Source organism: Corvus kubaryi, unplaced genomic scaffold (assembly GCF_017639235.1).
Source record: "Corvus kubaryi isolate FWS band 111438036 unplaced genomic scaffold, C.kubaryi_AGA036_p1.0 37354, whole genome shotgun sequence".
In the NCBI taxonomy this organism is placed as follows: Eukaryota; Metazoa; Chordata; class Aves; order Passeriformes; family Corvidae; genus Corvus; species Corvus kubaryi.
In genome coordinates, this window is record NW_024581116.1 from 170047 (window position 1) to 197850 (window position 27804).

Below are 27804 nucleotides of genomic sequence, written 5' to 3' on the forward strand. Positions count from 1 at the left end.
GTTGCCAAGGGAGCTGCTTTTTCCATCCCTGGGGTCCTGTAATCAAACCACTCCTCGTTTGTCCTGACCAAATTATAAATACGTGCAATTTGTGGGAGATGCAAATCAAGCCAGGTGCTGATTGCACTTCTGCCCCCATGTGCAACTCCAAGGATCCTGGTTTCATCTCCTGCTCTCTGCTCTTCCAAGTATTCATTTGCTTGACAAAACACGAGGGATCTGCATCACCTCTCCAGCCCTGGAATCAGAGATGATCTGGACCATCGTTGCTGATGCTGATTAAAAGCTGAGTTCCAGCTTTGGAGGTGCTGTGAGTTGGGAAGAGGGTTAGAGCCATGTAGAGCTATATGGGATACTTAAAAATAATGGAAAATACTGATTTGTAGAAGGAGAGCTACTTGGAGGCAGTGGATAAGAACACTGTGGGCAAGGGAATCCTTTTCCTTCTCCAGCTGCCTCATGGATGCCTGGAGCTTTGTAAAGAAATTTGCCACAGTCTGATGCACTCATTGTGGAATTAAGGACAAACTTTGATGCCACTGTTTTAGGACTGCTTCCTTATTATTTGAATCTTTGCTCAGAAAAAAGTCTTTAGGGTTTTTGTCACCATGTCTCTGAGTCCTCTCTGAGTAGCACAAGACACTGTTGGCCTTCCTGTGGAGTCATATTTTCTCATGCTTCACCTCTTTTTTTTATTTTATTTTTTAAAATAAAATATTCCTTAGATTGAAGTTGGAATGATGCAGCTTCTATCTGGGAACTATTTTAGATTTAATTTGAAAAAACAGACTGTAAAACACACACTCATAAAACCAGTTTGTCCTTTCCGGTGTACTAGAAAATGATTCTCAGCAGCCTCTTAATGCCCTCTGCTCGCCTGTATTTAAGCTCCATGACATGCTCAGAGACACAGTTACAGTGGATTTTAATACTGGGTCATGCATAAATTCCCAGTATGGATCATTTGGGGAAGATTAATATGGAGAATATGTTATTAGTAAAGAATTTGAAGTCGTTGCAGATTTTGCAGCGCTGGGTGTGCCCAAGGCGCTTGGTGACTGTAAAGCTGCTGTCCAGGTTGGCTTGAAAATGAAAAATGTGCTTATAAATTCGGAAACTGTGTTCCCATAGAGGTGCACAGATGCTCCTGCCTTAGAACCGTGGAATCCCAGAATGGTTTGGGTTGGAAGGACCTGGAAGCTCATCCCATTCCACCCCTGCCATGGGCAGGGACACCTTCCACCATCCCAAGTTGTTCCAAGTCCCGTCCAACCTGGCCTTGGACGCTCCCAGGGATCCAGGGGCAGCCACAGCTTCCCTGGGAATTCCATCCCAGCCCCTCCTCACCCCCACAACCAGGAATTCCTTCCCAATATCCCGTCTATCCCTGCCCTCTGGCAGTGGGAAGCCATTCCCTGTGTCCTGTCCCTCGTGGCACTCTCCAAAGGTGTGGATCAGTTTTCTGCAGACTTCTGGAATCCAACTCTCCATTTTTGGCTTTTTAGCATTCCTTGTGCCTCCAGCTCTGCTCAGGGCAATTTTTTGGTATGAGGCAGGAGCAAGGCACCACTTAACAGCTTAAGGATTTACCAGCTGATCCCATCAATTTTCTATAGGATGCCACTGATTTCCCAGGCTTTGATTTGATGCTGTTATTCATGAGCATCTCCCTCAGCCCCAGGGAGGTCCCTTGATTAAGTCATTCGTGCTTCATGGGACCTCATGGGGAGCCCAGGCTGCCTCAAGTAATGAGCTGACAAGACTGGCAGCATCAGATTTTATCAGCATCCTGCCCATCCCTTTCCCTTCTGATTCCTTATTTTTCATGGTGGGCTCGGTTACGGTGCCATCTGATTTTTGTGAGAGAGAATTTTTTGTAGCTTGGCGATAGAGAAGCAGAGTTGGCCAAGGATCATGTGAAAACGGGGTCTGGCCATGTTTGACCTGCCCTTCTCCTTCATCCCCAGCTTCAGGGTTTGCTGGAGACTTAAAAAAAATCCCAAACCAAACATCAAATTGCTTTTGAGTAACGTGAAATCCCGATTATGGAAATGTTCAATGTGTGTCACAACACACATTCATGTTCTGCCTGCTCAGAAATCCTGCTGGTGGCCTGTGTGTGGGCACCGAAAGGGAATTTTTAAAAACTTGTTGGAGTGGCTGAGTGAAACCATGGCTAAAATGGGTGGCTTTGGGTGCAAAGCAGCACTGATGTGTTTTTTATGGACAAATACACTGTTGAGGTCTATTCCAGAGGAGCAGGCAGCCTAAATTGGGTATTGAAGCAAAGCAAACCAGCAGAGAAGGGTGGGTAGAAAGCCCTGAGAGGGGATTGATGAGGTTCCTAACCTGGGAGAGGGGAATGGTGGCATTCCTAAGCTTTTCCTGTGTTTGAAAATCCTGTTTTCAGTTGTTCATATTAATGTCAAGCTTCAGGTGGAACATTCCAACTAGTTGCTTGCTGGTGCTTTTTGGGAAGACTGTAATGAAAACTGCTCAGCTGTTTTGGAGGATGAGACTGAGAAAATACGTTCCTTTACAATTAAAAACAAATACAAATAAAGGCAGGGTGACCAATTCAAGTCATGGTGCCTCTGCACTTGGGAGCAATGATTGGATGGCTGGCAAATATCCCTTTTGCAGTTCCCATAAAAATCCACCAAAGCTGGGCCAATTTGGAAGCACTGAGGGAATTGGGGCAGGGAATTAAGGGGGAGAGGAGGGAGAAAATATGTGTTTCTTAATCATCACTGAATATCACCCTCGGGTTGGATCCTGTCCTTGCTGTTCCCATGGACTGTGTCATTTTGGGGAAGTTGCTGGAAACAATCTCTTCAGAAATACTGTTCCCAGAGCAGTGGTTTTGGACACCCTGGATTTAGTTTTGCAGGATGATGGAGTTTAGTAGGACCTGCCCTCTCTGAGTATGTGAAAATACGTACGTATATATACGTAAACACATATAGCTGTGTGGTGGTAAAGATGAGAAAAGGTATATAAATGTGGAAGTGTTTAAGGCCAGGCTGGATAAGGTTTGGGGCAACCTGGGATGGTGGAAGTTGTCCCGGCCCATGGCAGGGGGTGGAACTTGATGAGCTTTAGGGTCCCTTCCAACCCAAACCATTCTGTGATGTATTAGAATCTGAGGCATCCCCTCATGAGCAGCAGCTGCTGGTTCTTGCCCATCCTCTGAGGCTCCTGTCTTTGTGGACACAACCTTTGTGTCTTAAGAGCTTCATGCTAGGCCAGATTTGAGCTGAAACCTCTTCAGAAGGTTTTAAAAGAGGTGTCAGAAAACACGGTTGTACAAATTGTATTTCTGTAAGAGTCCAGGCTGGAGGTGGGATGGGGCATTGGGCTCTTGGCTTGGAGCCTCATGGGGGACAGTGGGGATGACACCCTTCTTTTTCTTTTGGTGGAGGTGTGTGGATACAAATATTGCTGCTGGCAAGAACTTTTCTTGCTTCTTTCCAGTCCCGTGAGATACTTTTCTCTCTCATGGAAGGTATTTGTAGAGTTCTATAAACCATGAACACCTGAGACCTTGCAAAGCCTTGTTTATAGTACAGTAGAAAAATATTTTGACAATGGATGTTTTAGGATTTTAGACAGTCACCCCAAGGGATGGCTGATCCTTTGACCAATTAGACTATGAAGAAAAAAGTCTAAAAAAGAGTTGTAAAATAATTTAAAAAAAGAATCTTGCTGCACAATTCCTGCCTGTTGGATCTCTCTTCTCCTCCCTACCACTGTGGGACACCGTGACAGAGGTGGGTGGTGACCTGCAAGAAAAATAAATATGGTGGGGCATTACAGAATGTTCTGGGCCTGTCTTTCTGATTCAGGATATTTTTTCTTGCAGAATGGCTGAGATGAACACACATCTCCCCCATGCTCAGTTTGCCCAGCAGGAATTAATGCAGGAGTTGTTCTTCTGTAACAAACCAAACCAGCAAGCAGCCTGCTTGCCTTAGAGATGGAGCCTGTGACAAAATGTAGCAGGGTTCTGAACTTCAATAACCTTCCAATAAAGCTTTTGCACGTGTTGAAGTTACAGAATTAAACATCATTGCTGGTGGCACCACCCTTCGTTCCTGTGGTGACAAAGGCCTGCAGGAGTTCCACGCGGCGGGAGGGAAATGTGAGAGTCACTGAAGGGTGATTTGTCTTATCTGCTGGGCAAACACTTAGATTTGCCAGTTTTTCAGGCTATTTTTGTTTGATAAAGAGCATATAAGAAGATTCATTTTTTAAGGACCTCTTCTGCTTAATCAATTTTCTCTTATCCGTAGTGAAAAGAAATTGAGTGTAAAATTTGTGCTTATAGGGAGGAGTGGGTTCTCCGTGATCTGCACTGAACAAATTCATCTTTGTGTGACCAGGCAGCATCAGAGCTGTCGTGAAGATCATGTGAGCCCCTGTCTCTGCTCTTTTTTCATCAGGATAGGAAATAAAAGTCACGGAAAGGCTGTGATAAAGCTGTAGTGCTGCAAATGTGATCATCAGGGTTCTTAGGAGTAGCTGCATCCTGGCTCTTGTGATTTTCATCAAGTACAGAGAACAAGGAAATCTGTGGAGTTCACAACACCAGTGGAGTAATAAATCGTCCCCAGAATATGATAGATGACTTGGAGTAATGCAGATGATTTTTCAGCTGGAGGATGGAGGGAGCATCATGGGCTGTGCCTGGGGCAGAGGGCTCAGCCCTTCAGGAGCAGTCGCTGTGCAAAGGTACTTGTGCTTGGACTGAGCAGCCAAATCTGCTTCAGTTCCCAGAATAAAAAGCGTTTAATGCCATCTACGGACATGTGAGCTGGGAAATAGGACCAAAGGATGTTTTTACTCCAAAAACTGCATTTCTGAAAATACTGTTCAAGTAGCGTATTTAGCTCTGATATCCGTATGTTAAAATAGACGTGGGAAAAGCTGGAGATCCTGCAGAAGGAGCAGCAGGGCAACTTTTGGATCAGGGTGAAAGGATCTAGAGTTGAACTTTTAAATTCTCCCACTGTGTTTATGGGTCAGGAGAGAGACCAAAACTTGAGTCCCATCTTTGGGGAGAGGTTGCTGGGTACTGCTGAGACCTGGAGAGGATGGGGAAAGCTGCTTGGAAGGTGACATTGAAAGGTAGACATGGGCTGGGATTAATCACTGGAGCAAATTCCCAGGAAGGGTTGGATTTGCTGCCTCTTTGAATGTATCTTTGGAGGTTGAACTTGCTTTTTCTTTACCCGTGGGAATGCTGAGATCTAGAGAGGGCGACACCAGTTTGGTGGCAGTGAGCAAGGAAAGTTTCCATTGCCTTTCTTGAAGACAAAAATCTCAAGGCACCTTTTCTGCTGTGAAAGCAAAATGCTGTCGTGGAACAGAGGGTGGCTTTGCACCATAAAATGGTGGAGGTTCTTTCTTGGACCAGTTCCTTTTGAAAGAATTTTGGCAGTGGGCTGGAAGCTTAGGACAATTTTCTGGAAGGGGATTGTTGCTACTTCTAAATGTTCTTCCTGCTGGAGAAGGAAGAACCGGGAGATTCTAACGTGCCTCGAGTTCTTCGTTGCAGCAGTTCATTTGAGCATCTCTCACTTTCATGCTAATTCTTTGTGCCACGTAACTGGTTTAAGGTGAAAAGGATTTGTAATATCTCCAGCTGTGGGTTCAGGTGGAAAGGGACGTGAAGAACCTTAATTTGAAGGTCCAATTTTATCCCCGAATGTCTTGAGCCTCTGAAGTGTGTGCAAAGTGGTTTCTTTAACGAAGTTTTTTCTGAGTTAGATAAGGATGAAAAATATCCTTCTTTCCCCTCAAAGTAAGTCCTAATCATGGAATCATTTAGGCTGGAAGACTTCTCTAAGATTATTGAGTCCAACTGTTCCCTCAGCACTGCCAAAGCCACCACTGACCCACATCCCCAAGTGCCACATCCACACAGCTTCTAAATCCCTCCAGGGATGGGGACTCCACCCCGTGCCTGGGCAGCTGTGCCAGAGCTGGCACAATCCTTTTGGAGAAGAAATTATTCCTAATATCCAGTTTATATATTGTTTTTTTGTCTTGTTACTCCTTGTTGATAAATGTTAGGGGTAACAGTTCCAGAGTAAATGTCCTGTTTTCCTTATCCACCCTCATTTCCACATTGGAAATCCCTGCATTCCTCCTTTTCTTACGCAAAGCCCTCTCTGTCAGCTCGATTGGCAGACTTGAGCTTGCTGAGGAAACTTAGGGATTTTTAAAGGGGATCTTTGTCCCTTTGGGATTTCAGTGGTCACTTGGCCATCCAAAAGTCAAGGTGGAGAGTTGTTTCTCCTGCACTAGGGCATGAAAGGGGAATTGTGGCATCTGGACTGGGTGACTGGGAACACACGGAGCTCTAAGCAGAGCATTTCCAGTGAGAGTTACACCCTGCCTTGTGTGCTGGCAGCTCCTGGTCAGCTGTAAGGTAAATTATTAGCTTAAATCCCTTTCCCTTCCGGTGACTCGGCAGCTTTTAGGGCATCTCCAACCTGCCTGAATTTGGATCGTGAGCCTGAACCCCAGCCTGGCAAAGTCTGTGAAGAAACTTTGGTGGCAGGTTTGGACTTGACTCTTGGGGCCGAGGGGATAATTTCCCAATTTGTTTCTGGGAAATCCACTGGTTTTGTTCAGGTTTATGGAAGAAACTAACAGTTTATCCTCTACCAGCCTGTTAAAATTCCTTTCTCACAGCAGGATTGTGAAATCTTTGACTTTGTCTCTGCTTGCAACAACAGGTTTTAATTTCCCTGTTTGTGGGATTTTGTTTGCTGAAGGGGAAGGTAAATAGTGGCTCTCTGGAGTTTTCTTGTGGGGATTTCTCCCCCCGTAGGCCCCTCCTGCTTTATCCCACTCAAAACAACAGGATCCCCAAGCACTCCTTCATTTCCAGCTCTGTTTTACACGTTCTTTTCTGGAGGATTAATATGCTGGGAAACCTCTGTGCATAAACAATTCAGGAGCAAATGCTGGAGAGCAAATGCAGTTAATGGACTGGTTTTTTGCCAGTTTTATGGGACACATTGCCTGAATTAGCCTGGGAAACTTTTCTGCTCTTAAATATCAGAGCTCAGTTTAATGTTTTGTGTTGTCCAGACGTCTGCTGGACTTCGGCATCTCCTTAATGGCACTTGGAATGGGAATGCCAGGAATGCTTTCCAGAGCTGTGGATCTGGGCTTGTGTTGCTCTGTCTCCATCACGTTGGCCTTCAGCTCAGGTGGGAGCGTTGCATCCCAGGAATGATTTCCAGGGGCATATTTCTGTATTCGGCTGCAGTATTTGTCTGCCTTAGTGCAGGAGAATGAGCTCAAATAACTCAAGTGAATTTTAGATTGGCACCTCTGACAGTGGGAAAAGTAATGGTGGTGCAGGCAGGTGAGAGAAAGAAAAAACCAGCCTGGATAAGAGCCTTGAAAGAAGAGAAAATAGGGAAGCAAGTGGGGCTAATTGTCAGGGAAGAGTGAAATGGAAGCAGATTGGGATGCTTTTGTGACCAGGAGTAAAGGAAGAAGCTTTTTGGTGAACACTGTGAGGATGAGCAGAGGAAAATGGACAAATTTCTCTGGCTAATGAAGAGATGAGATCAGAAAAGAAAACTGAGAGCATTAAATATCCCAAGATGCCACTCAGTGCTGCGTGTTCCACTCCTGGCCTTCCCCAGCCCCCATGAACAGGGATTGCTCCGGGCCACCTGGGGCTGCAAATTCTCCATCCCCGTTTCCTGCGGGGCAGGAGGAGATCTGTGTACATGTCTGAGAGGCTGGGTTTAATTTCCAGGAGGATGTAGGTCTCACTTGTTTATGTTGGAGCAGCGAGCTGGAGAGGCCAGGAGGAGACCATGTGTGTAAGAGCAGGGCTGGATTCCTCATGGATCCTTCCTGGGCATCTGTCCACAGCTGCTCTCTGCATCAGGCATGAAAAAAGAAGCAATTTACATGTTCTTTAAACAAGATAACACAGCAAAGTTCTGTTTCAAAGGATGGAAGGCTCCTTATCCACTAAATACATCTGTCACGTAGATCCTGTGATCTCCAGAGACCTTTAGAAGCTCCAGCTCACCACATGGCAACACATCAAAGGAGTGTCCGTGGGGCTTGGAGTACAAACACAGAATATGCAGGTGCCACAGGGAGTTCACAAGGCTCTGTGCCCAGGGAACAGATATTCCCTTGCTAAGACACCATCTGACAGCCTCCCCCTCCCAGACAACTCTGCATCAAAGATGACCTGAAAAACTTTTTTTAATACATTAAAACATGTCCCAAACTTAAAACCGCCCAAGTCCGGGTATGAGAACTTTCCCTCTGCTTAAAGGATCTTTCTTTGCAAATTAAGTTTTGCTTGTCCTCACAGATTTTAAGCTCTGGGAAACATGGAGCTCTCCTGGCACAGTGTCTGCATGTGCTGAAGGGGGACAGTTGAGAATGACCCATTCTCCAATACTGGTGTGGCATCATCTGAAGATCTGCTGGCTTCCCACTGCCAGAGGGCAGGGCTAGATGGGATATTGGGAAGAAATTCTTGGCTGTGAGGGTGGGGAGGCCCTGGCACAGGCTGCCCAGAGAAGCTGGGGCTGCGCCACCCCTGGAAGTGTCCGAGGTCAGGTTGGACGGGGTGAGGGTGAGGATTTCTCTCCTCTGCCTATGGCACAGAGTGACCCGGCATCAGTGCAGGTGACCCCATGGCCCTGTGAGCCCTTCCAGGTTTGTCAGCCTTGCACCCCCCTCTCTGCAAGCACCCCAGGAGGTGGGATAAGGTGACCCACGTGTGTTTCATGGCTTGCTGTGTGTGGGTAGGAGATGGGGACCTCAGGAAAGCTCTGCATCCTGGGGAGCAATGGGGACACCGGGCTTTGAGGTCACTCAGATTTATCTGGTGCCCAAAGTACTGCAGTGCTTTGACCAGGAACGGCCCTGTTCATTCCACCCTCCCACAAAGTAGCATTTCCCTGTTTTTCTGGGATAGTTTCCCTAATGGAGTCTGGAGTTGAGTCCTCTGCCAGGCAAGCAGCCAGCAGACGTCTCAGCAGTGGGATGTTCTTCCCCTCCAGCCCCGTGGTGTCCGGGGCAGCTGGATGGGGATGAAAACCAGCATCTCCCACCAGCTTGGGGTTGTGATGAGAAGGGGTTGGTCCTTGAGTTCAAGGAATTAATTTGCTTTTTGATCATCCATCGGGAAGAGTCCAGGAGAACGCCGGGGTGCTGCTGGGACAGAAAGCAGATGCCTGCTGTCTCAGGAATCTTCAAAACATTTCTCCTCTGGCCAGCACTGTTGGAAGCTTTCCTGGATTGGGTCTGTGCCAGCCTCGTTGTGCTCTTGTCCCCATCTTGTCACCTGCTGTCTGTGTCCCAGCAGATGTGACAGAGCACTGCTGGCTCCCGAGGGTGGGGAGAGTCACGATGTGTTTCTGTGTGTTCCTGTGGTTTGGCAGAGCTGCAAAAATCAGCATTTCCCCGTTTTATGGATCCCCCTCCCCTTCTGCCAAGTGAGAATAACATTGCAGAAAGTGCCTGTCCCTGTGAGGGAATAATTTGGTGGCATTCAGGAGTTGCTGAGTCTTGAACAGCTTCTGCTGGTCCAGCCAGTTCTTTGAAAGTTGGAGTTTTTGGGTACTTTTTTTTTGTTAAAATAGCAACTTGCGACGGGCCAGATACTGTTGTGACAGTGCCTCTAAAATCCTTAAGCTGCTTGAATCACTCCAAGGAGCCAGGCAATAAAAGAGCTGGAATAAAATGTATCCCACAATGTCCTTCACTTCTGCTGACAAACGCAGTTTAAATTACTGGTGCAACCTTTTAGCATAGCTGGTTTGTAAAAACTAATAAAATATAAAATGAAGTTGTAACAGCTACTTCCCTCCTCTTCTCTGGTGGAAAGTAAGGAGAAACCACCCTTTTTTTGGGGTGAGCCTATGCTGGGATGCTGTTATTGTTGTTAATGACAGTGATCAGAATAAAATGTTCATATATGCTGGGATTTTTACATCATATTAATTATATAGTATTTATTACAGAGGGGACTTCACTTTAATCATAAAGTGGCATTTGTTCTATGAAGAGCCTGAGGTTTTCCAGAGCTTACATTAAAATTAAAAAAAAACCTCTAAGCTCTCTTCTAATGGAAGGTGTCCCAGGGGGTTGAAATGAGATGATCCTTGAGGTTCCTTCCAACACAAACCATTCTCTGATTCTCAGGAGAGTGCTTTGTTTGCCTGATAGATTTGGGCATCCCATTGCCAGATGCTCTGGTCCCTTGGCTCCTTTGCCCCAAGTGGCCGGAGTTTCAGAGGCTCAAAATAATTGGTGGCTTTGGGGAAAAAAAACCCAAACCAACAGATTTTTATTTTTTGTAAACTGTCGGCATTCCAAGCTTGCCATAAAACATCTCCAGACCCAGGAGAGGCGGCGAGGGCTGTGCAGATGCTGGGCTCGTGCAGCGTGGGTGAGGTTTGAAGTGGATATTTCACAGGTCATGTTGAAATGAAGTCCTCGGCTGTGGCTGTTGAGTAACATCTTCACTCGTGATTTCTGGAGAACTCTGGGAGAAGCTTTGCGATCAGGCAAGGAAGGAGGGGATAGAAGGGTCGTGGCTGTTCTTGTTTCTGCAAACATTTTGTAGCCGCGTGCGGATGGAACCGTACCAGGACCCGCAGCCTGCCAGGAGAGACGAGCTCCGATCGTGATGTGTTTCCTTTTTGTATCCCAAAGATGTGGGCACTCAGGAAGTGTTTTGCCAGCTGAAGTGACAGGGATGGAAGCAGCCTTTATAAGCAGCACCAGCCTCCGAGGACCAGCCCCGACTCCCTGCTGGGAGCGGCGTTGGAGCTGGGACTGCGGAGAGGCTTTGAGTGTGGAACACATTAGTGAGAGTCAGGGTGGGGAGAGGGAGGTTGGGATGCTCTGCTGTCCCAGAGGCTGTGTAGGAGGATGAAGGCAGGATGTGGATGGTCCCTTTTGTTCTAAAACAAAGGGAAATGCCACGGACGGCCAAGGCATCGCCCGCCACCGAAGGATAATCCTGGAGCCTTGGGCTTTTCTTAACTAAAGGTATTTTATTTTCTTTTAATTTTTTATATGTTTGTCTGCTGAGATCAGGTGGTTGTTAGCAGTAGAAATGTGGCTGAGAGAGGATTTGAGCTAGGGAAAAAGCTGGATGAAGAATTGGGGGGAATTGCTGGGCTTGAGGCTGGACTTGGTGGGTGGAACTTGTGGTGTGTCACAGAACAGGTCGGGCTGGGTGGCTTGCAGTGATCCTCTTGGACCTTGGCACTTACGGAACAGTGGAGTTGATGCTTTTATTCAATATTTTTGTGGGAAATGATCGCACGGATGTAACCTGGGAGCTGTCTATTATCAGGTGTCGTAGAGGAAGAGTTTTGTGTGAAGGGAGCTGAGAATGCCTGGAAGCTGGCTCAGAGCTGATGGAGCTGGGAGCTGGTGACCCACATCTGATCCCTTTTAGATTTGCAATGTCCCTTCTCCAGGTGGTCTCATTTGCGCCTGATTCCCCCTTTAGTGTTCTCCAGCCTCCCTTACTCCCCAGCAGCCCAAATTGTCAAGCCTGTGGGAGCTTCCAGGCTTAAGACCATGTCATAAATCACAGAATCCCAGAATGGTTTGGGCAGGAAGGGACCTTAGAGCTCATCTCATTCCACACCCTGCCATGGACAGGGCCACCTTCCACTCTCCCACGTTGCTCAGTCCCTGTTTGGAGAGGCCCAGAAGGAATGTTTGTGTCAGAGTGCCTCTCTTGTACAATGCCTCGAGGCCATACATAACTGATTTCTTAAGTCCATGTGGTTTTGTCTGGGTTTTTCTGTTGCACAGGAGGGAAACCCTGAGATCAGCACTGGGAGGCAGAAGAGAGGTGGTCAAGGAGTCAATGTGGGATGTGGGACAGGTCTGAGCCAAGGAACAACAGGTAAAGCACACAGGAGCTCTGCTGTGTTAGGCTGCCCCATGCCTGGGGTTGAGTTGCTTCTTCCCGTGCTGGATTCTAACATAATTTGCCAGAACTTCTCACACCCTTCTAACAACACTCTCCTGCTCCCCATAGTCCAGTTGAAATAATGGTGAGATGAGGAAAGCTTGTAAAAATAGGGCACAATGTCACCCCCAGAGCTTTAATCAAGTCCCTTACATATTTTTTGGCCATCAGCTCTTCCATTTAATCATCCATTAATTGCTGAAAGTTTTAGCCAAATTCATTTGGCAGAGCTGCAGGCAAAGGAGCAGCATTTCACAATATTCTGGTTTCAGCAGTTTTAAATTCTGATTTTAAAAGCAGTGTTGAATGTCACTAATGGTCTGAGCTCAGTGTCTGGGTGCCTTGGGATCCAAATCCCTGCACGCAGCTCAGAGGGAAGTTGGGCTCTGAACATTTTTCTTCTTTAGCATCATTCTCTGGGCACATTCTTGTCCCCAAACTCTTTGTAATTGAGGTGTGAGGATTAGTCCATGGGTGCACAGCTCTTGCGGGGGTGTGTGGCTGACTGGGAGCCTTCCAATCTCACTGCAGAGGCTGGAATTGCTGCCAGCAGCACATTTCTCCTTCTCCAGTTTTCTTCTCACTCCTGTGAGGAAGCCAGAGGATGAGATTTTGTGCCCTGTGCTGAGCTCCTTCAGGCAAGCTCCAGCTCTGGAGTATTGTCAAAACCACTGATGAGTGTGGGCTCCAGCAGAGGTGTCAGGAGTGAAGCAAAGGGGCTGGAGCACGGAGTCATTTCACTCCTGCCTGTTCCAGGGAATGGCATTTTCTGGCACAGGGACACAAGGACACCAAGAGGCAGCAGCATCCTGCACAAAGCTGCTCTGTCAGCCCAAGTTTTGGAGTGGAAGCAGCACGTGGATTGTGTCTGGGAGCCACCAGAGTTACTCGGGTTGGAATCTGGCTGCTAAATCTGACTCCTATTCTTAGGAAAACTTGGATGAAGTGTGATGGGCTGTGATGAAGCACATTAGGTGCTCTCGAGGTCCCTTTTGGCCTTGAACTCTGCTACTCTGGGAAGAAATCACAGCTGCATCTCTAATAACACACGGCCAGTTCAAGCCCCCATTTTGACTCTCTGTCAGAGGATTTCTCCAGGAGCGCCGTGTCCTTGGGAGTCGTGTTTGGAGCATCTGCTCCCTATATTCTTGGGCTGAACTGCTTCCAGCAGGCTTAGTAACTGTGCCTGTGATTTCCTCCAGGAAATCCAACCATGCAGGGTGGTGTTTAGCTTATGGGACTGTGACTATCAAACCATCACGGCATTCTTAAGTTGCCTTTTTTATTTTTTTTTAAATATTTTAGCTGTCTCCCCACCCCCAACCCCATATCTGTGCATCTATGGAGGTTTTTTTTCCTGCCTTGTTCAAGTGAAAGAGTAAATCCTTTTTGATTTATTCCAGAGCAGCCCTCGAGCTCAGCTCCTGTGAGAGCCTGCTGACTTGGAGTTCAAAAGATCTCACATCTTTGAGGCCAGGCTGTGGTCTTCCATCTTGCCTCAAAGTTAAACTGAAAGAGAAAATTCCTTTTCTTCTTAAAAAGAGTGAAAATCACCATGCTGTGTAAGGGAATCAGACTCATCTGGAGCAGCAGAGAATGCCAACATGCAGAATTCCAGGTTAAAACCTGGTTGTTTAGCAAGGCTTTGTTTTCAAGCACCAAGCACGTTGTTCAGGAAGTGTTTTATGGAGATAAATACTCCTTGAAAAGCAGTGCTGTTGCCTGGCTGGGATCCAGCCTGTGATCCTACATTAAAGCATTTTTTGGGTGTTTAAACCACTGCATTACCACGGGTGGCTAGAAATGGTTGTTCTCATCCCTGACTTCCTGCAGATCTGCAGGGTTAGATGAGATATTAGGAAGAAATTCTTTACTATAAGAGTGGTGGTGAGGCCCTGGCACAGAATTCCCAGAGAAGCTGTGGCTGCCCCTGGATCCCTGGAAGTGTCCAAGGCCAGGCTGGATGGGGCTTGGAGCAGCCTGGGATGGTGGGAGATGTCCCTGCCCATGGCAGGGGTGGGATGGGATGAGCTTTAAAGTCCCTTCCAGCCCAGATCATTGCATGATTCAATGAGGTACAGGCAGATAGCTGGCATATATATATGTGTGTATGTGTATGATTTATATCCATGTATAGAGCAAAATGAACCTGTAAGAACTATTTATATCCTATTTCACTTCCACAGGGCCCTGCTTAGTCCAGATTTATGCAGTTGTGGCTGCAGCTGTGAGCTTGGAAGGGCATAGGTAATGGATGGGAGACTTCTAATAGATACAGGGACCCTCCTTTTAAAATCCAGCTCCTCTGAGCAAGGTGACCTTGGCTCTGCTTCTGACTTGGGAATCCAGCCCTGCAGAGGCAAGGAGGTGCTGATCCATGGAGCAAAGGATTGGCCAGACACCAGCAGGAGAGAAAGCACAGGTTGGGCTGGGGGAGGTTTCAGCACATGTGAGGTTGTCAGGCTTGCAGGTAAAACTATGGGTGCTCTCCCGAATTTGCGCATACACCTGGGAGGGGTGTATCTCTATTTTTTTTAAAAGTTCCAGTCCTGGTATAGCATGCTGGGGGGAAACCCAGCTTTTTTACCTGCCTCCAGGCAGCACAAAGGACTGGCAGCATAAGTGACAGCTCAGGTAGCCCTCACAGGTGCGGGGAAAATCTCACATGGTGTTTTGCCAGGTCTTCTCAGCAGGACTCTTCCAGAAATCCTTTCTTTCAAAATTTTTGGGCCTGTGGAGAGTGTGTATGGGAACACCTTGGTGTTTTATCCGCCTTTCAGGAAAGAATATGTAGAAAACTGTCTGAAGCTGCAGTAATTCTCTGGCATGAGTGGGGACAGTAAAGCCACACAGCTCAGGTGACAGTAAAGGACAGGAAACAGACTGGCTCTTCTGCTGTTCTGTTCCCACTCTTCCTTCTCTTTTTTCAGCGTAGAAAACCCACATCCCGACTTTTTCCCGTGTTCTGAGCCAGCAGTAAAGTAGGAAAATGTTTTTTCCCCAAATCTAATTTGAAACATGATGACTGGACCGTTCTTAAACAGCTTCCAACTTAACAATAAAGAAACTTCACAGAGTGTTTGGCAGGAGCCTCTGTATATAATTTAGATCATAATCAGATGCATTAACACATTTTATATGGATCTCATGGGGACCAGGAAGATGAGGTGTGCTGGGTAATTTCTTTCCAGATTTCTTTACCTGATTGTTTATTACTCTTGGGGACTTCATTTGTGGTCCAAATGTCACCAGCAGAATCCTGCTGCTTCATGTGCCTGCATTTAGAGTAGCTGGTAGCGAGGCTTCAAATTCCTTAATTGCTGTATTCTCCTCAATCTTTCTTTCCGTGGTTGTCAAAGGGAGGATGGGGAGGGAGAGAGGGAAGGGGAACAAAAAAAACGACCCAAATCCTGCAAATTGCTGAGCTTCCCCTGTGCCTGGAGCTCGATGGGAGGGAAGGTGCTGAGAGTGCTCCGTGTTTCCCACTGAGTACAATCAGGAGCTGCTGCTGGAGAGCTGCGTGGGGGAAGCACTTCCTCTCTCCCCTTTCCCTTTGAGATGTTCATCATAAGCAGCTCTAATTTTATAAATCTCCTGAAAGCTTTTCGACACTCGGAGAGGAGAAACGGTCGTGTGTCTCTCGCATCGCTTCACTGTTTTGCCATGAATCCACCCATGCCCAAGACATCCTTGTGAAATCTCTCCTTTGACAGAAAAATCTGTTGCTGCTTTGAAAAGCGATGTTTTGGATGTGTTTCTGCTCTGCTGATTTGTATTATCCCCACAAAAGGTGGGAAGGGAAGTTCCTGTCACTTCAACGTCTCCTTTATATGTGCTGGAGTAATAACCCTCCCCGTGTGGTCCATGGGATTTATTTGTTACTGAATGCTGTGGAGTAGTGGAAAACTGAGATTCCCAATCCTTCCCCAGCCAGGGGCCAGGCTCTGCTCCCAGATGGATGCCCAGCTCAGGTTTAGGACATGGGAGGCTGCTCCTCTTCACTTGCTCGTCCAGGCTGGAACCACCCAGCGGTGACCTCAGCCAGCTGCCGTTGATCCATGTGATCCAGAACTTGGCACAACCAGGAATCAAACCTCCAAGGCAAGTCAGATGTGGTCTGTGGGTGGGAAAGCTCAAGAGCATGAAAGTGGCTGGGTTCTACCTCTGGTTTTGGGCCAGAGAACAGGCCTTGGGACCATGGCAGTCCATACCAAAACCACAGTGGTAATGGTACTGAAAAAAACACCTTTTTCACTGATAATGGTACTGAAAACCACCCAGGCCAGAGGAGAAGCATGGATTTGTTTGCCTCTTTTTTTTTTTTCTTTAATAGTTGTTTATCAACATCAGGTGATGATGCAACAGCAGCATCCCAGATTAGCTGAGCTCGTAAAGTGGCTTTTACCACAGAGCTTAATGATGATGGAGAAATGAGTGTCCTTAAAAATCAGAGCTGATGGGGTTGTTGAATTTCCATTTTGTGTACTGAGTGAATCCCTGTGTCTCATCCTGTAACTCCAGTGCCTTGTGCTGTTGAATTTTCCACAGGAAGAGAGGAAAGGGTGAAGAACTGTCACCCGGTGCCTCTCCCACAAACTTGTGCCTTTCCCTGGGTTTTCCAGCTAAATGCTGAGGAATGGCGTTACTTGCAGGATATTCTGCCTCAAGATATAAAAGTTAGGGTGGTTGTGCTCTCCTGGACAGACCTTTTCACGTCCATCTCATGATTCAAACTTGGCGGGAGAGCATCAGCACAGCCTGATCCAGGCTCCAAAGGGTTTGTGCGAGCAGGGCAGGCAGGAGTACAAGAGGGAGAAAATATCCGCGGTCCCTTTGCTATTTTTAGCCATGTCACAAGCAGTTTCCTTGCTCCCAGTGCCCAACTTTCCAGCTGGGACTGATGAATTCTGTGTAGGTCAGTGGCACACACAGTTGGGCCAAGCTCGATGGGTTCTGGATCTGGCTGCTGGAATTGCTGCTGAGCAGGGGGAATGAGGAATTCTCTTTAGCAGGGGAATATACTCTGCTACTTTAAACTGCCAAAGGGCAGAGTTAGGTTGGATTTCAGGAAGAAATTCTTTACTCAGAATGTGGTGAGGCCCTGGCACAGGGTGCCAAGAGAAGCTGTGGCTGCCCCTGGATCCCTGGAAATGTCCAAGGCCAGGTTGGACAGGGCTTGGAGCAGCGTGGGATAGTGGGAGGTGTCCCTGCCCATGGCAGGGGGTGGCACTGGATGAGTTTTAAGGTCCTTTCCCACCCAAACCATTCTGTGATTCTACTGGGAGATGTTCTTTAAATATCACAAGGAAGGGAACAGACATAAATCAGGCAGAATGGGAAAGATAAAACAACTCTTCTGGTGGTTGGGAATGGGAATAAAGTGCACTTGTCTGTATCAGGCAGTAGGATGCTGCCCGTTGTGAACGTGTGTGGTTGCCCTCCTCTGGTTGAAAACAGAACAACCTCCCCAGTTCAGAGACTTTTTTGGGGGCAGGATTGTTATGTTTCTTCAGTGACTTTGAAAAGAGTCAGGAGCATTTTAGACCCTGGGAATTGATCAGTGCAACTTCTCACCCTTCATCTGCAAAGCCACCCCGGGCAAGGGGCGACTTCTGAGCTGCTGGAGGATGACTTGTCCAGAGCCAAGGGATCCACCAAAGCAAGAACGTGTCACTAAACATGGACAAACTGCAGAAGTGGGTGTGGGGTAGGCAGGGCTTGGAGAGGCTGCAAAACACAGCTTGCTGCAAGATGTGGCTCTGAGGAATCTGTCACCAAGGCCTGGTGACCCCACAGCCTTGTCACACCTCCAGACAGGCAGCCGACCCTGCCTGCCACTCTGCTCACTGGAGTTGGCTTGAGTTACGCATCAGGCTGAGAATTATGTGACAGATTTAATTACCAAATCATTTGCTGACCTTCAGTTTTATGAAAATAGTCTAAAAGTGAGTTTATCAGCAGTTAGCTGTTCCAGCAGAGAAGCAGAGGCTTAGAGGATTTAAGGGAACTGCATCCAGCGCTGGTGATTTCCACTCGGGTGTTAGAGCATGTCCTTGAAGGCTGCTGATACTAAGTCAGGTAATCCTGGTCAGCAAAAACACTGGCTTGTGCTTTGGGTTTTTTTTTCCATCTGGATCAGGACCAGCAAAGTCAGGGAGATTGCTGTGTGCCTTGCGAGAGTGTATTAAAGGTGAAACCTTTGCATTTGGAACCATTCCAAAATGTGAATCCTAGGAACTATAGATTTTGTCTTCAATGGATTTTGGCAAGACAGGTGTTGGAGCAGCTGAAAGGAAAACGAACCTGAGAGGAGCTTTTGACTTCGGTGAAACTCAATAGTTACTTTCCGGTAACAGGGAGGCATTAAAAAACAATGCCAAACCTGGTGACACCTGCAATTCAGACAGCATCTAATCCATGCTTTTTTTCTCCCACTACAGCAACCAGACAGGATCCAGGGTGGGATGTGCACACCTTGTGTATCTCTCTGCATGTTGGATACACGAAAGGATTTGGGGAAACGATTGTGTAGTGTTTGAGCAGAGAGCTGGTCCTTAAAAGGCTGTCCCATAAAATGTCTTTTAATGTCAGCCCAACCCATTTAATCTCACAGTCTTGCTCTCATGAATGTTTTATCACCTCCTACAAGTATTAAGTCCTACAATGCCACTAAAACACCTTGAATTTTAGTGTGAGAGGGGTATTTGTGTCTTAACTGAAGAGATGTGTTCCTGTGTCCAGAGGTAAATGCTGGAGTGAGGGAAGCACAGTGTGCTGGGAGGCTCCTCGCTGCCACCAGCTCATACATTCAATGAAAAGCTTACAAAGAGTTGTTTTTATTATACATTACAACTTTATCTAGTTCAGATGTCTCCGGGAAAGGCTTGCAGCTTCTCTCTGGCATTTCTTTGAATTGTAGAATAAATGAGGTTGGAAGGGATCTTTGGAAGTCTCTAATTCAATGTCCTGCTTACAGCAAAGGTAGATGAGATTGCTCAAGGCTTTGTGCAGTTGAGGTTTGACTGTGCTGAGCTGGAGGGTCCATCAGCTCTCTAGGCTCCTGTTCCAGTCATTTGCTTTCCTACTGAATATCCACACAGGAGACTACATCAGAAACCGTGCTGCTGTCAAGGTAATGAACATCTGCCAAGGAGGTCACTCGGTTTCAGAAGACAAATCGATGAGGTTCAGTTTGCCCACAGCACATCTTACCCTTCATGGCCATGGGAATGGATTCTGGGAGGATTTGCTCCATCCATCCCTGCCCACAGCTTCAGCTGGCAGCAAGGTGTTGCTGTCCTTTATTCCAGGTACAGACACTGCAGAGTGAGTTTGTTGTCAAAGTTAATACCTGGAACGTGAGTGCAGATAACCTTGGCTTCCTCTTGACTTGGCTGCTCACAGCCTTTCTCTGTCTTCTCTAATAAAGCCTTTACAACTGCTTAGAGACACTTAAAGTTGTTAATGTTTAAATAAAGGGATTAATTTCAGGTCTCCTGCTGCTGAAGTTGTACGTTTGAATTTTGAGGAAGTGCCTTTTCCCTGCGAGGTGCGAACGGGCTCGGCAAAGCGGCTCCCTTTGATCAGCTAAATGGACTGGAACTCGTCGTGAGGAGCCACTGAACTCCTCAGCATCGATTTGCACTTGCCAGGCAATGGAAACAATTACAATGGCTCCATGAAGAGTAAATACAGAGGGATCTGAGGGCATGGATACAGGCAGGTGCCTCAGGAGCGCCTGCCCTTTCAACCCGTTCCTGCTGTTGATTTTATTGATGATTGAATTGGTATTTTAACATTTCCATGCCTTGGTTTCCCCACCTATAGACTATTTGTGTCTTCCTTTTGGGTTATTGAACTTGGCTGATACGTATAAAAATTGTCAAGGTAGGGTGCCAAGCTCACACAAACTATTTTATTTTTAGTGTCTTTTGAAATCTTGGACTTTTTGTTCTCCCTTTTATCTGTCTCTTTAATCACACCAAATGGAAATAAATTCAATCACAGCTGGTGCTGGAGAAGAATCATTAGTCCCATCCAGCTGGCTGTCTCGGGGCCAGAGCGGGATTGTTCCCTACGCTGCATTTCCAAAGTATTTTATCTCCTTTAGTCCTGTGTGTGTGGAGTGATGAGCTCCTTTCACTTCTGTCAGCTCCCGTCATCGATCCGAATGGGAAGGGCTATTTTTAGGTGGCTGTAAGTAAATGGACATCAGGCACCGTGGAAAGGGGGCTGGGTTATTTTTGGAAAGCCATCAGAAGCCGTTCTGGCAGGTCCTGCTGCGGGATTTGTCTTCGGCTGGGCTGTCTCAGGTTGTGGTATCGGTTCCCAAGGTTGTGAACCTGATCTCTTGGATGTGATCTGCACTCTGAATGTGGAATCAGCAGCTGCTGGAGACTCTGTTGATGGCATCAGTTTCTGGGATTTAATTCCCCCTAGGCCAGGTTGGATGGGGCCCTGAGCAACCTGATCTAGTGAGTGGCATCCCTGCCTGTGGCAGGGGCTGGAATGAGACGAGCCTTAAAGTCTTTTCCAAGCCAAACCAGTCTGGGATTCTGGGATTCAGGGTGATGGTTGAGCTGGAGATTTTGGGGCAGAAGATGAGGTTGGCTTAGGGGCAACATGGGAAGTGCACCTGGAGTGGAGCCAAGCCATGGAGATGATCCCACAGGTGGAGCCCTTGATGGACGTGCAGGAGACTTGGCATCTGTCAGTGGCCACACAGCAGGTTTGGGGTGCTGTTGGGAGTTGGCTTGGGACTATCCTGCTTCAGAGGATTGCAGAAGGATGATGTTTTCTTGGTGTTGCTTAGTCCTTTCCATGGACAATTTTGTCCTTTGGGGACACGGTTTAGGGTGGGCTTGGCAGCGCTGGGTTGATATTTGGACTCAGTGATCTCAGAGGGCTTTTCCGACCTTAATGATTCTGTGATCCCATGATTCCATAAGCATTTTGGGACAGCTGTGCCACAGTTTGTGTGTGGAGCTGATGCTGCTTGAACCCACTGGATTCTCCAGTCACTTGGCTGTGAATGTGCAAGTTGGAATCTGGGGAGCAATGACCAAATCAACACCATCGCTGCTGGAGAGCCTGAGCAGAAATCCTCCTGTGGGGGGATTTAGCTGCACATTATCTTCTCTTTCTGCCTCAGGAAAGACCCAAATCTAATTTCAAAGGTCAGAACATGCTCTCACCTGGGTGTTCCCAGCCTTTTATAGAGTGGTTGAAGGCCATTTCCTAAAATTAGCTGTTGCAGGGGAAAGCTGATACTGGCTCAGTATCAGACCCTTTCCAAAGCTCTGGATCGTCATTTACTTGATGGGCTCCTATTGAAACTCATGAGTAAAAGGTAGAAAATGGAAGAAAACCAGCATCTGGTGCTGCTTCCTAACTCAGAAACAAAACCATGTGGGTTTTTTGGCAGAATTCCTCTTCTTGGTTGTTTTTGGAGGTGTTTTTTTGTTTTCTTGAAGCTTTCCCAGGCAGCGGCCTCCCTTTAGAATCGGACTTAATTTTGTTTTCCTCAAACTTCCTGGTGATCCAAACATGCTGGGGAGCTCTGGGAAGGGAAACATGTGATTCTGAAGGAGGCTGAAATGGTAAAGCACAGTCAGATCTGCTAAGCAACAGCATTGACACGTTTAAATAAATCTGCTGTTGACTAATATAGAGTGACATATTGAGAGCAATTAAAAAAAAAAAAGAGGAAACTAGGCACAAATTTGGGAAATGAGTGGAATGGGAACAGAACAAAGATGTTAGAGAGGACGTTGGATAAAAGAGAGGGAGGGCTGCTCCACAAAAGGAGTGTGCTGGAGAAGCAGGGTGTCCATCAGGGAAGGGGAGACAATAGCAGAAGTGCAGATTTGTGCTGAAATTATCCCTTGGCAGTAGGATCCTTGTATTTCTGCTTCCCTGCCAACTCTGCTGGCTGCCAGGATTGAAAAGGTTTATCCTGCCTAGTGCAGAGAGGAGCATGTGGTGGGATGTCAGGCAGCTTAGAGAAGGTAAGGTGGCACTTCTTGTTCTGGTGGTGGCTTTGGGACTTGTTCCTTTGGATCTGCTGTGAGCTGGGTGTGAGTCGTGTCATTCCTGTCCCCATGGATGTGTGTAATGCTGGAGAAGGGGGCAGGGACTGAATCAGGAGGCGTTGGGTTTAAAGCTGGTGAAAGGAAATCCCTTAAAATTCCAGAATGGTTTTTGTGGGAAGGGAACTTAAAGCTCATCTCATTCCAATCCCTGCCAAGGGCGGGGACACCTTCCACTATCCCAGGTTGCTCCAAGCCCTGTCCAGCCTAGCCATGGACAGACACTTCCAGGGATCCAGAGTCAGCCACAGCTTCTCTGGGCAACTTGCAGAGCTCATCTGTGGAAGTTGCTGCTGCAGGAAGCTGTGAAACCGAGTGCTTGGTGTGTTTTTCCTTTTCTTCCCCCCCCCGCCCCCTTTTTTTTTTTTTAACAGTTCAGACTCTGTACTATTGAGAATGTTTGTGGTCAGTTGCTTCAAAAAAGGCATTTTGGTGGACAGCTGCTGTTCTTCAAGGGCTCCTACAACTCCTGTTTGTTAATGGTTCGGGAGAAATTGTCCTGAATAAACTGTTCCATGGCTGTGATTTATGGTTATTTTACACCAAAGCAGCTGGAAATGAGCACTGAGGAGTGAGGGGCTGAAGTGAACGGATCATTGGCTTGATCTAGTACAGCCATCCTAGTGCTTCCTTAATATTTTTTTTTGATTCTCTACAGAGGCCAAATTGAGTTGTGAATTTTGTGCCCATCTTAATGACTTTGTTCCAGGCTGATGCCTTTGTGTCTGTCCGTGTGGCATGTTCACAGTGGAGCTGGTGGCTGTGTTGAAGGCTGTGTTTGCCAGTAGCTTTCCCAGCCTCTGGGAATGGCTCCCCTTCTCCTGGCTGGCCATCAGGTGTTTACTCTGGCCACAAGCAGCCTTTGTGCAGAGGGTGGCAACAGCAAACTCACTCTCTAGTGCAGCCTGGGATGGTGTGAGGCTGAAAGGGAGAGAGCTCTGCAGTCCCTCAGGGAAATTTTGTGTGATTGGAACCATTCATGGCTCCAGCCACTGAGATGGGAATGAGATGGCACAGCTTGAGATGCTGAGGCTGGCTCTTCTGTCCGTAATGACTGATGTGAATGGCCAGAAGAGGCGTTTGTGGCTTCCTCATCCATTAGCACCTCTCAGCATCTATTTTCCAAACGGTCCCTGAAGTGAGTTGGAACCGGTTCCATGAGTTGGAACCAGCCTGATCTTTGGGATGATGGCTGGGAGACAGCAGCTTGTGTTGGAAGCAGCTCCTTCATTTGCATGAGCCTTGTGCTGCCACTGTGGCCCACTGCCCACTTTTTGAGCTGCTCCGAGGACATTTGGCCCCTCTTCCCTACAAAAATAGCTGCTGTGTGTCGGAGATTCCTGCCTGGAGTATTTGGGAGCTAAAGGAGCTCCAGCCTTCCCGAACGTGCCCTCTCTGCTGACATTTGGATTCCCTCCACACTGTGCTGCGGGCAGACAGGTGGGTTTATGTGGTGAGGGTTATTTGGGTGATGTCTGGAGTGCAGAGTGTATCCACAATGTCCATGGTTTCTCTGGGAATTCTCCCTCCTGGCCATGGACACGCATTAGTGATGTGAACTATTCAAAGCCCTGTGAACCAGCTCTGTCCTGCACATCTTGCTCCCAGTCCAGGGAAGCTGTTAGACCATTAACTCTGCAAAAACTTGGCTGCTTTGAGGGGCTCGCTGACAGCACCAGTCTCACCACTCGTGGCTGAAGCATTTGGACTTGGTGTGATTGCAGCAGACAGATTGTCTCAAAGCCACAAGGTATTAAACTGGCTTTCATATTTGATACCAGTTAATAAAAATTTCCTTAGAAAGACACATTGCTTAGCATTAGATGCTCTTTAATGTTGTCAGAGGGTTCTAATAAAGCAGGGCTTTGGCATCTGCTGTTACCCATTAGTCTTCCAGTAACTGTTGAATCCATCAGCTGTTTGCACTCAAATTTGAGGGATGGAGCTCACCAAAGCATTAACTCTGTATAAATGGTCTGAAAATAGGGAAGTGAGGCTCTCTATGGGATCCTGGAGAACCCCATGGAAAACAGAAGGCATCAAACAGTGAGAATTCAGCTTCATTTGTGCTGCTCTTCCCAGAACTTGTGGGGGCACATTGACACCACAGATATTTTTTGCAAAATACAGTGCTGAGCATTGCAGGGCCATTACAAGCCCCTGACTAAATTAAAAATCATTCCAGTTCTTTCTCCAGCTAAGAGGACGCCATTAGGTTCGGGAGAGCAGCTGGGAAGTGCATTTGGACCAGGCTTTAAGCTTGACAGGTTTTGGGTTTCAAAGGCATTTAAAAAACGCTCCCCCAGCTCACACAAGGAGTCATGCTTTGGTGCCTTGGCCTGGAAGGCAGCGTGGAAGCTAAAAAATCTATTAGTGAGTTTCAATTTTCTCAGGATAAATCCTTCCCTGAGGATTGCTCTTGTTCTGTGGAATTTCAGGGTTTGGCGCGAGAACGTTTTTCTCCTTAATTTGTCCCTTTTGCACTTCCTTGGTGCGAGAAGGGAAAGCAGCAGCAAAACTCCAGCAGGAGAGAGGTTGAGGGCTCTGTGGGACCAGGAGATGTGTGGAGGGGGCAGAAGGAACAGTGAGGCAGCAGAGCCTCACTGAGGAGGGGAGAGGGAGGACAGGAGAGACCCAAACGGGTGAAAGTGGGATTTGGACAGCAGGGAAAAGCTGGTGAGAGAGGGGGGCAAAGAAAACGATCTCAGCAGCTGCATTTTGTGCGGCCACTCCTGTATCCTGCAGCTGTTCATTAGAAATTCTGTTTATGCCACAGGGAGTTTTGGAGTCTCTGAAGCTGACACAGTTTTAATAGACAAAGACATTTTGAGTGCAGCACATCTGCTCTGGGATGCTAAGGAAGAGGCTCCATGCAGTAGTGCTGTTGGTTGAAGCATTTCATCATGCTTTTTTTATTTTAAGGCCTCACTTTTATCCTAAAAAGTAATTTTTGAGGTCAAAAGAAGTGCTGTGTTTGCTCATTAAGTTTGCAGCCCTTAAACTGAGAGTCCTGCTGTATTCTTCTTGATATCCCTGAGTTCCCTGCCCTGAGAGCAGGCAGAATCACCTCTGACTTGGAAGGATGCTTGAGCATTTCCCAGAAGTGGCCGTCACAGAGGTGTGAAGCACAAGCACAGGGCTGGGGCAGGAGGGTGCTGCTCCAGAGCAGAGACCTCCTTTGGTCGATGCTGCATTATTAAATATTTGGTGCGTAGGTCTTAAATTGAGCTATTTATTTCTAGGCAGGCTCAGTGTAACCCTCAGCTTAACTTTTATAACACATGGCTTTCCAAAACCCATCTCATTTCGCTCAGTGATTGAATCTACCTTGTGCAGCTGAAAAGTTAATTCCTTCCTTCACCTCCAGCTCTGATCAAGTTCCTTGGATCCCTTTTTGCCCTGACCTCTCTTTTAGCCCTCCAATAAACACAACGGTGTCACTTTGCCCTTCCTAACTGGTCTGTTATTGCTACATCTGCCCCGCAGCATTTTCTGGATATTTTCTACCTTCCCATTTGGGTAGGAGCAGTCTCCACGCTGGATGCACGTGCTGAGTGGAGTTTGCCATCTCCCATCCTGCCTTTTCCAAGGACTGCCTGTGTCGGTCTTCTCCAGCCAGAGACAGCTTGAGGAGAGCTTTTTTTGTTGTGTTTCTTTGTGATGTCTTGCAAGGGAAGCACTGGGCACCAGTGACAAGACAGAGCACAGCGTGTGTCAGATGATCCAGCATCCCAAATCCAAGTGGCGGCGGCGCTTTGCAGGAATTTAATTAACATGGATTGTGCTGCTGCTTATCTCCTATCATCCACTCTGCTGCTGGTTAATGACTTCATTATACGCACACACAACCCTCGTGTGCTGTGTTCTGTCTCCTCGGTGTGTTTTGAAGTATTTGGCCACGTCCACATCTGCACGTCCTGTGGGGTGGAGTGTCCTGCAGGGACCTTCTTTAGGTTTTAGAGAATCCCAGAATAGTTTGGGTTGAAAGGACCTTCAAGACAATCTTGTTCCACCCCCTGCCCTGGACAGAGACACCTTCCCCTACCCCAGGTTGCTCCAAGCCCTGTCTCAGCTTTTCTCAGGGGGGAGAAATGTAGATATACAGAGATAACTCCAAGGGCTGGAGCCCCTCTGCTCTGGAGATGGGATGGGAGAGCTGGGGGTGTTCACCTGGAGAAGAGAAGGCTCCAGTGAGACCTCAGAGCTCCTTCCAGTGCCTAAAGGGGCTCCAGGAGAGCTGGAGAGGGACTTGGGACAAGGGCTGGAGGGACAGGACACAGGGAATGGCTTCCCAGTGCCAGAGGGCAGGGATGGATGGGATATTGGGAAGGAATTGTTGGTTGTGAGGGAGGCGAGGCCCTGGCACAGGGTGCCCAGAGAAGCTGTGGCTGCCCCTGGATCCCTGGCAGTGTCCAAGGCCAGGTTGGACAGGGCTTGGATCAGCCTGGGCTAGTGGAAGGTGTCCTTGGCGTGGGATGATCTCTAAGGTTCCTTCCAACCCAGACCATTCTGTGATTTGAATTTCCAGCTTGCTTTGCAATGAACTGTGTGGGATAAGAACCCACCTGCTGTATAAACATGGGTGATCCAACACATCAGGTGATTTAATTTTTTGGTGTGATTGAGCAGGCTGTCTGCAGCAGGACAGCTCCCATTTAGGTGGTGATGAAGCATCTCCAAAAAGTGCAAAAGTCCCTCAGCTTGCTAATGAGGCTGTGGGCGGGTGCCCACCCCGTGCATCTGAGAGGAAGGAGGAGCTGGAGCTGGATGCAACAGCAGGGATGGGATAACATGGGAGCAGGTGAAGGAGCTGTTACAGGAGGGAAGGTACATTTGGAGTTGGTTAATTTGGCCACGTGGCACTGCTGAATGTCACTGAGCCTTGCTCAGGTGTAGCAGCCAGTGTTCCCAGGTTTCTGTTGGCTTTCCCTGGATGTGAACTTCCCGGTGTCCCTGGGTTGTGACGACTCAGTGCTGAGCTGCCTCCTTGCCCTCTGAGGTGCACAAGAAACCATCTGTGTGATTTCATGTTTGTTAGAGGCCTCTCAATGCAGGTGCTCAGTCTCCAGATCTGGTTTATTCCCTGCATGCAGGAAAGGAGCAAATTTTCCATGAAACCCACTCAGATGGATTATTTTCCACAGAGACCCACCCTGCTGAGTGCGATGCTGTTAAACAGTCTGTGTGTATCTGTGCTTTTCAGGCAGTTATTTCCTTTTCCTTATAACTCACCCAGGACAATGAAACTTTTAAATTCATGCTTAATTATGACCTGAAGCTTCTGTCAGGGAGCAGGAGCCTGAACCTGCCACGTGGTTATTTCCTGCTGTGGAAGCATCGATGAGGGTGTTTTAGGGAGGTGAGAGAGGCTTGTGGTTTTGCCTTGGGGAAAATAACGTGCCTGAGCTATCTGGGGCTGGAGCCACAAAGAATACCAAGGATTTGAGCTGTCTCAGTGTTTGGGAAACCAACCCTCTCTTCCTGCCTGGAGTTGACCTCTTCATGCTTCTCTCGTGTGATGTGGAGTGCCTGTCTCTTGACTGTGGTTTTGCCTCAGGAGAGTTCTTGTTCATTAATTACTTCAAGGTAAAAGCAAAGAGAGCCTTTGCTTCCTCCCACACCTAATTTATCCCCTTTAGAAACGAGTAAAAGCTTGTGCCACTGCATCCTGGAGTATCCTCGGTTTGCTTCCCACGTCCCAAAATATCTTTAGCACTTTGTAAC

General features: G+C 47.5%; 1 protein-coding gene across 5 annotated transcripts in view; it reads left to right on the top strand.

Moving 5' to 3' along the window:
- The window catches only part of EXTL3 (exostosin like glycosyltransferase 3), a 137432-nt gene that overhangs the window by 73623 nt on the left and 36005 nt on the right, over positions 1-27804 (top strand). Inside the window, exons 1-2 of one of the 5 annotated variants that reach the window (XM_042032754.1) lie at positions 10906-11052; positions 11833-11926. The exons of 3 other annotated variants lie outside the window; for them this stretch is intronic. The gene's annotated coding sequence lies outside the window, so the exon portion shown is untranslated. Of the gene's footprint in view, positions 1-10905; positions 11053-11832; positions 11927-27804 lie in introns of those variants that run through there. One more of the 5 variants, XM_042032751.1, reaches the window with a different exon arrangement.